The sequence below is a fragment of the Ailuropoda melanoleuca genome, chromosome 17 (assembly GCF_002007445.2).
Source record: "Ailuropoda melanoleuca isolate Jingjing chromosome 17, ASM200744v2, whole genome shotgun sequence".
Classification (NCBI taxonomy): Eukaryota; Metazoa; Chordata; class Mammalia; order Carnivora; family Ursidae; genus Ailuropoda; species Ailuropoda melanoleuca.
In genome coordinates, this window is record NC_048234.1 from 6,783,609 (window position 1) to 6,791,209 (window position 7,601).

A 7,601-nucleotide genomic window follows, 5' to 3' on the forward strand; every position below is an offset into this window, starting at 1 on the left:
GGGATCACGCCCTGAGCCGAAGGCAGATGCTTAACCGCTGTGCCACCCAGGCGCCCCTCAGTCCTTGGTTAAAATGAAACCTGTTTCATTACCATTTGAATATTTTTGATAATTTATCCAACATGATTTAAAAATAAGATATGTAGGGGCGCCTGGGTGGCACAGCGGTTAAGCGTCTGCCTTCGGCTCAGGGCGTGATCCTGGCGTTATGGGATCGAGCCCCACGTCAGGCTCCTCTGCTATGAGCCTGCTTCTTCCTCTCCCACTCCCCCTGCTTGTGTTCCCTCTCTCACCTGGCTGTCTCTATCTCTGTCAAATAAATAAATAAAATCTTTAAAAAAAAAAAAAAAGATATGTTTATGAGCAAAAAGCCTTCTTGAAAATGCTTTTCTTTTCCTCAGAATTTTTTTCTTGCCAGCACTGCCGTTTCTCGCTCCTCTAGTCCCTTTAAGACTTACGTTTCACGGTCTAGCATTGCCCTCTTTTCAAATAATTAGGAAATATTCGAATAATTAGAAAATACAATTAGAAAAATACTTCATCTTTTGTAATTAATTTCTACTTTTGCTCTCCAGGGGGAGAGGAATACCTCAAGGTTTTCTAGGAAGAAGGCCGTTAGGATGATTCAAATTGGCTCTTCTTCCTTTTTAAAAATATCTACTTTTACCAGTTTGCACAGAAGTATGCAGATCATAGAATTGCATGCGATCATTGTATATATTCCATTTTAATGAAGCAATTTGGTTAATCTGTGTGATTCGTGGAGCAGAATTTCTAAAATGATCACCTGTGAACCCTCCACCAGAATTGCTTTCTTCTTAATCCCTTGATCTCTTTATTGGTGTTGTTGTCCACATGTGTAGTGCTCGTGTATTTTTTATTTCTGTGTCTCTTGGTGCCAGTTCTCCCCTACAGATAATGGTCATAGACATCAGCGTCTCATTGTTTTCCCTGAGTAGGTGCATGGTTGCAGGTCATTCTCCAGATCATCGGGGCTGTAGTCAGAAGTACATCTGTTTTTAGGACCTGCTTCTATCAGCTTTCCACATTTGTCCATCTTCCCTTCCACTGTCCTGGGGCATTTTCTGTCCTCTCTGACCTGGACCATTCAGGTTTCTACTGGCTCTCCTCATAGCCCAGTATCACTCTGTTCCAGACCACGCTCCTTTTTGTCAGAGTTGTATTTTTTATGGTGCATGTCTGGTCATGTTACTTTTTGTTTAAAACTGTCTAGAGTTTATAACAGAGTGACATCATCACCCCAAAGGGGGCAAAAACGTGTTCTGGAGAGGCAGAAATTCTTGGGTAACATAACTGTTTGCAGCCCTCCAGAGGGCTGCTACGGAATATAAACAGATATGTTTAAATTTCACAGGAAGGAAGGGGCAATGATTAAAAAAGACTGGGGAGCCCTGGTCTAGAGGCTGCCCATGGCCCTTAAAAAAAAATTCTAAATTAACATGGCTTTCAAAACCCATTATGATCTGGACCTGGTTTATCACTCTAGTCACATTTCTCAGTCCTCCCCTTGAGCTGTTTTTTGGCCAAACTGAGTTTCTTCAGTCGTGTAAGTTAAACACGTATGGAAGGTACGGGAACATATTCTCATGGCCTTTGGATAGATTAAGATTTCTTCAACAGCACACAGAAAGCAACCAAGCATAAAAGAAGAGATTTTGTTAAAATTAGGAATGTCTGTTGATTAGAAGACACCACTGAATAAAATGCCAACCGTGCAGTGTCCTTGCCATACAGATTTTTGAAAAAGGATTTCAATCAGAATATGTAAAGAGTGCTCGTGAGTACAAAACACTTATAAATATGAAAGTGACAACCCAAAATGGCCAAATACTTGAAAAGGTGCTTAAAAGGATGACATTCAGGTGCTCAGTAAACATATGAAAGGGTGTTCATTCGGCATTATTGGCATCAGGGGAACGCAAATCAAAACTACAATGAAACACAATTACAATCACCAGAAATGACTACAGTTTAAAAAGACTGATGGTACCTGGGCCATGTGAAGCAACTGGAAGTCCCATACGGTACTTGCAGGCCTGTAAGTTGGAGCAGTCCCTCTGAGAAGCTGTGGCAGGATCTCCTAGAGCTGGTGGAATACAGCTGGTGCATACGGTGTGCTCCAGCAGTTCAAGTCCCAAGTACGTGCCTCGCGAAAGCTCAGACAGAAGCATGCTAGAAGACACACGTAAGGATGTCCAGAACCACATATTCCTAATCACCTCCAACGGGAAAGAGACGCCTCTATCAACAGTAGAGTAGACAGTAAGTTCTAGCGTTGTTCCCACGGCGCTATGCGGCATCGAAGGGGGGCCGTTGCCACGCTCGGCAACAGGGTAAATCTCAAACGGTATTGAGTGAAAGAAGGACGACGTAAGACAGCATGTATGGTTTCATTTACATGAAATTTAAAAAGCAGACAAGAAGGAATAAAAGGTAATAGGGTCAGAATAAGGTTCCTCTTATTTTTATTCTACACTTAGGATGTGTGTTCTTTGCTGAAAATATGCTTCAATTAAAAGTTTGCTAAAGGAATAAAAAGGAGATGAGGGCTTAGGGACCAAAGTGACGATACCAGCACACAGTTTACGTTCCTCCCTGCTTTAACTTCCTATTTTTATTTTTATTTTTTTAAAGATTTTATTTATTTATTTGACAGAGATAGAGACAGCCAGCGGGAGAGGGAACACAAGCAGGGGGACTGGGAGAGGAAGAAGCACTCATAGCAGAGGAGCCTGATGTGGGGCTTGATCCCATAACGCCGGGATCATGTCCTGAGCCGAAGGCAGACGCTTAACCGCTGTGCCACCCAGGCGCCCCCTAACTTCCTATTTTTAAAGCATTAATGGAATTTTTAAAAGCCTTCACTTGTTCTGAAAAGGGGCAAAAATACTATCCTTGAGGAGTTCTTGTGAAGTTGGGAGGATGAGGCTGAATGCCGGGATGGGCCGACTGGTCTCCAGTTTGCTGTGTGGAGAGGGAAAATGCCACAGGCAGGATATGAGACCTGCTCGGGAATTCCTCAGCTTGGCACAGAGGACCTGGGAGAGGAGGCAGCTTGGGGGCCAGGCCACATTAGGAAGCACATCTTGATCCTAGAAATCTCTTGAGGGAGTGTTTTCCGTAGTGGATCCCAGACACGGCTGGGGCTCGGTGGCAGTGTTCACTCCTGCCTTACACTTGGCTCAGGCTTTGCTGCAGTGACTCCCTGTGAGGACACTTGTGTTGGTTAGCGGCCGAGGAGGATGGTGGGAGCTGTTCCCACAGACCCAGGAAACAGATCCCTTGGCGAGATGATGGTGCTCTAGGGAGGGCTCTCCACTCTTTGTCCCAGTCACTGAGGTCTGTGACCAGAGTCAGCTTGCGATGTTTAGTCAGCATGGATGTCTGTGGGGCACAAAGAAAAAGAACTGAAGATGAGATGAGAATTGTATCTGTCTGAAAAACTGGAACAAACATACCCTTGTAAAATGTGCCACTGGAAAAGTCAGGGAAGAAGCTGCTGAGAACGGACTAATTTGAATTCAGGAAGTTTCCAAGTAGCAGACATGGTTTCTGAATCGAAGGGGGAGGCAATGTTGGTACATAGCGAAGTGGGTGTTACCGGGTTGACTGGATCTCTGACGTAGGCAACACCCTTGAGTTAATCTTGCAGATGAAAGGGATAAAAAGATGAACAGAAGACGAATGATGAGAGCCTTGGAGAAAAAAAATCCAGAGATTCCACTTACCTGATTGTGGACAGAGAATTAAGATGAAAATGATCTTTACTTGAAGAAAAACTTGAGTCCTTAAAAGTACCAGACCAAATTAACTAAAAGGGGAAAAAAAGCGTCATGTCTAGGGATATTGTAATATTTTGCTGTTGTTTTATGCATTGCAAAGATAAAGAAAACTTGACAAGCTTCCGTTTCAAACAGGCACACATAAACGTACACACCAGCGAAGAAAGACACAAAATCAGAGCAATACCCGAAGAGTGGAGAAACAGCTGTGGAATGATGAGTGTGGACTGCAGGTTTTTAGGCTGGATTCAGTCTTGGACAATAATTGCACTGAAACTACCAAAATACTGGATAAACATTTTATGCTATCTTTTTAAATGTATCCGAGTTGGTACAAAACTAAGGAGTCCACAGAGTTCGAAAGCTAAGTGAAATCAGAAACTACAGGAGGTAAGATGTCCGATAAGGGGTGAATATCCGAAATATATAAAGAACTCATACAATTCAACACCAAAACACTGCAGATAATTCAGTTAAAATATGGGCAGAGGACCTGCGTAGACATTTTTTCAAAGAAGACATCCAGATGGCCAAGGGCACGTGAAAAGATGCTTAATGTCACTCATCATCAAGGAAAACAGATCAACACTACAATGAGATATCACCTCCTACCTGTCAGAATGGCTAGAATTAAAAAGACAAGAAATATGAGTGTTGGCAAGGAGCTGGAGAAGAAAATCCTCTGTGTACTGTTGGTGGGAATGTAAATTGGTGCGGCTACTGTGAAAAACAGTACAGAAGTTCCTAAAAAAATTAAAAATAGAAATACCATATNCTCCTACCTGTCAGAATGGCTAGAATTAAAAAGACAAGAAATATGAGTGTTGGCAAGGAGCTGGAGAAGAAAGATCCTCTGTGTACTGTTGGTGGGAATGTAAATTGGTGCAACTACTGTGAAAAACAGTACAGAAGTTCCTAAAAAAATTAAAAATAGAAATACCATATAATCCAGTAGTTCTACTACTGGGTATTTAGCCAAAAAAAATGAAAAAACTAATTCAAAGGTATATATGTACCCTTACGTTTATTGCAACATTATTTACAGTAGCCAAGATATGGAAGCAATCTGTGTCCATCCATCGATGAATGGATAAGGACGTTGGGGGGGGTTGTGTGTGCATGTATGTGTGTGCGTGCCTGTGTGTGTATGTGTATATCTATACACACACACACATATGCAGTGGAATAGAGGAATATTACTTGGCCATAAAAAGAAGAAAATCTTGCCATTTGTTACAACAGGGATGGACCTAGAGGAGATCATGCTAAATGAAACAAGTCAGAGAAAGACAAAGGAAATGATTTCACTTATATGTGGAATCTAAAAAGCAAAACAAATGAATAAACAAAAAGCTGAAATAGACCCATAAATACTGAGAATTGTTGGTTGACAGAGGGGAGGGAGGGGAGATAGGTGAAATGGGTGGAGGGGAGTGGGAGGTCCAGGCTTCCAGCCGTAGAATGAATAAGTCATGGACATGAAAGGTGCANGGTGAAATGGGTGGAGGGGAGTGGGAGGTCCAGGCTTCCAGCCGTAGAATGAATAAGTCATGGACATGAAAGATGCAGCATAGGGAACAGGGTCAGTGATACTGTAATAGTGTTGTACGGTGACAGGTGCGGCATAGGGAACACAGTCAGTGATACCGTAATAGCGTACAGTGACAGGTGCCGCATAGGGAACACGGTCAGTGATACCGTAATAGCGTTGTGTGGTGACAGGTGCCGCATAGGGAACACGGTCAGTGATACTGTAATAGCGTTGTATGGTGACAGGTGCCGCATAGGGAACACGGTCAGTGATACTGTAATAACGTTGTAGGGTGACAGGTGTAGCGTAGGGAACACGGTCAGTGATACTGTAATAACGTTGTATGGTGACAGGTGGGAACACAGTGTAATATATAGACTTGTTGAATCACTGTTGTATACCTGAAACCAATGACCATTGTGTATCAACGTACTTCAATTAAAAAAAAAAGTGACTTAAAGAAATAAATTAGGGCAGGTAAGTATTGTAATAGGGTACTGATTGGAAAGACTCAGTCGATCGGCAGAAGCAAGACCAGATCCTTCAAGCTGGGACCCAAGAATTCCCAAAGGTAAAGTCAAAAGCAGTATGAGTTGTTGAGGAGAAATTCCAACATTCATCCAGGGAATGAGAACTAGTAGAAACGACTGATAGCAGGAATACATCTGAGGACTTCAGATATGAGAATAATGAGAGTCAGAAAGAAGTTTTTCATAAATTTAAAGAAAAACAAAGAAGAAGCTTGGAAATATAAGCAAGAAACAGAAACTTACGAAGCACCAAACTGAACGTCCAGACATAAAAAGCATAAACTGAAAACTCAGTAGCTGGATGAAAAGCAGCAGATAGATTCAGCGTAATTGAAGGGAGATCAGTAAACTGAAAAGTGGGTCTGAGGCTGCCGCAGAACTTTTGGAGATGATGGAAATGTGTCGCAGCCCTCCCTGCCCAGCCCAGAGCACCTGAGAGGTGGCTAAGGGAATACATTTTAAAATTTTATTTCATTGGAATGAACTTGACATGTGGCTACCTTCTTGGGTGACGGGGCTTAACTAGTTGGGGTTAACATGATTGCTAATGGCAGCAGGAATTCTGAAACAGAAGATAGTGTTAATAATTTGGTTCAACGCTCCTACTCATGTGGCATTATGAGTTTCTACGTTGGCAGCTTTTTGCTCCAGTAAATGACATGGAAAAATCGAAAACCAAAAAGTCGTGGCAGCTTTACAAAGTAAATATCAGCGTGGATGGCAGCTGGATGGAAGGACGTATAAAATGCTGTGGAGGTCTGCGGCTTTGGCCTTGCTCTCCCCAGGCCTAGAAGCAGGCAGTGGCAGCTGGGACGTTACTTCCTGCGGCATCGAAGGTTGACCAGTGCTCTTTTCTAGACAGGGATCCACAGGATCCGGCTCTGCTTAGAAGACAGAATCTGGGGAGTGAACGACATACTCGTGTCAGTCGCTGCCTGGGCCACAGTTTGCTGCAGTGGTGGGGTCATAGATAACCAGAGGACTGGGTCTGTAATAATCCTAACGTCAGCAGGGGACAGGAACTCCAAAGAGCCATTATGGGACCTTGTTCTATACCGGTGGACCCGAGCATATGAAACTGCTGTCTGTCTAGCTGTTGCTTCAGTTCATAGTACTTAGTAGGCGCTCAGAGAATTGTTGAACAGAGGTATGGATAAGCGTGCACACCCTGCAAACCCGAATTCCAAAATACATGGGATCTAATGCTAAGAAAATGAACTAATAAAACAGAACGTGAGTTTACTTTAAATCAAGCTGAGTTTATGGTATAGTCTCGAATATAGTTAAAAATAAAATCCTAAAGTATTTAGGATGTCCAAGGAAGTGAAGGTGTAAGTTCTGTTAAAACTGAGGAAGAAGTAAAACAGCAATGAAAGAAATAGTTGGATATGAAAACTTATTAGAAGTTTTAGAAATGAAAAAATATATCATTACAAAGGACAGCAGATTTGATGAACTGTAGACTGGAAACAATTGAGGACAGAATTGGGGAAGTTGGCAGATAAGCCTGAGGAATTTCCCAACATGACACAGATTAAACTGTATCAAAGAGCAGTTTAGGGGTGCCTGGGTGGCTCAGTGGGTTACGTGTCTGCCTTCATCTCAGGTCGTGGTCCTGGGGCCCTGGGATTGAGTCCTGTGTCGGGCTCCCTGCTCAGCTGGGAGTCTGCTTCTCCTTCTGCCTCCTGCTCCCCCTGCTTATGTGCACTTACTCTCTCTCTCTCTCTCTCTCGATCT

The 7,601-nt window shown here is 42.9% G+C and overlaps 1 protein-coding gene across 1 annotated transcript in view; it reads left to right on the plus strand.

Moving 5' to 3' along the window:
- The window catches only part of MAP2K4 (mitogen-activated protein kinase kinase 4), a 152,696-nt gene that overhangs the window by 129,229 nt on the left and 15,866 nt on the right, over positions 1 to 7,601 (plus strand). The gene's annotated exons all lie outside the window — the stretch shown is intronic.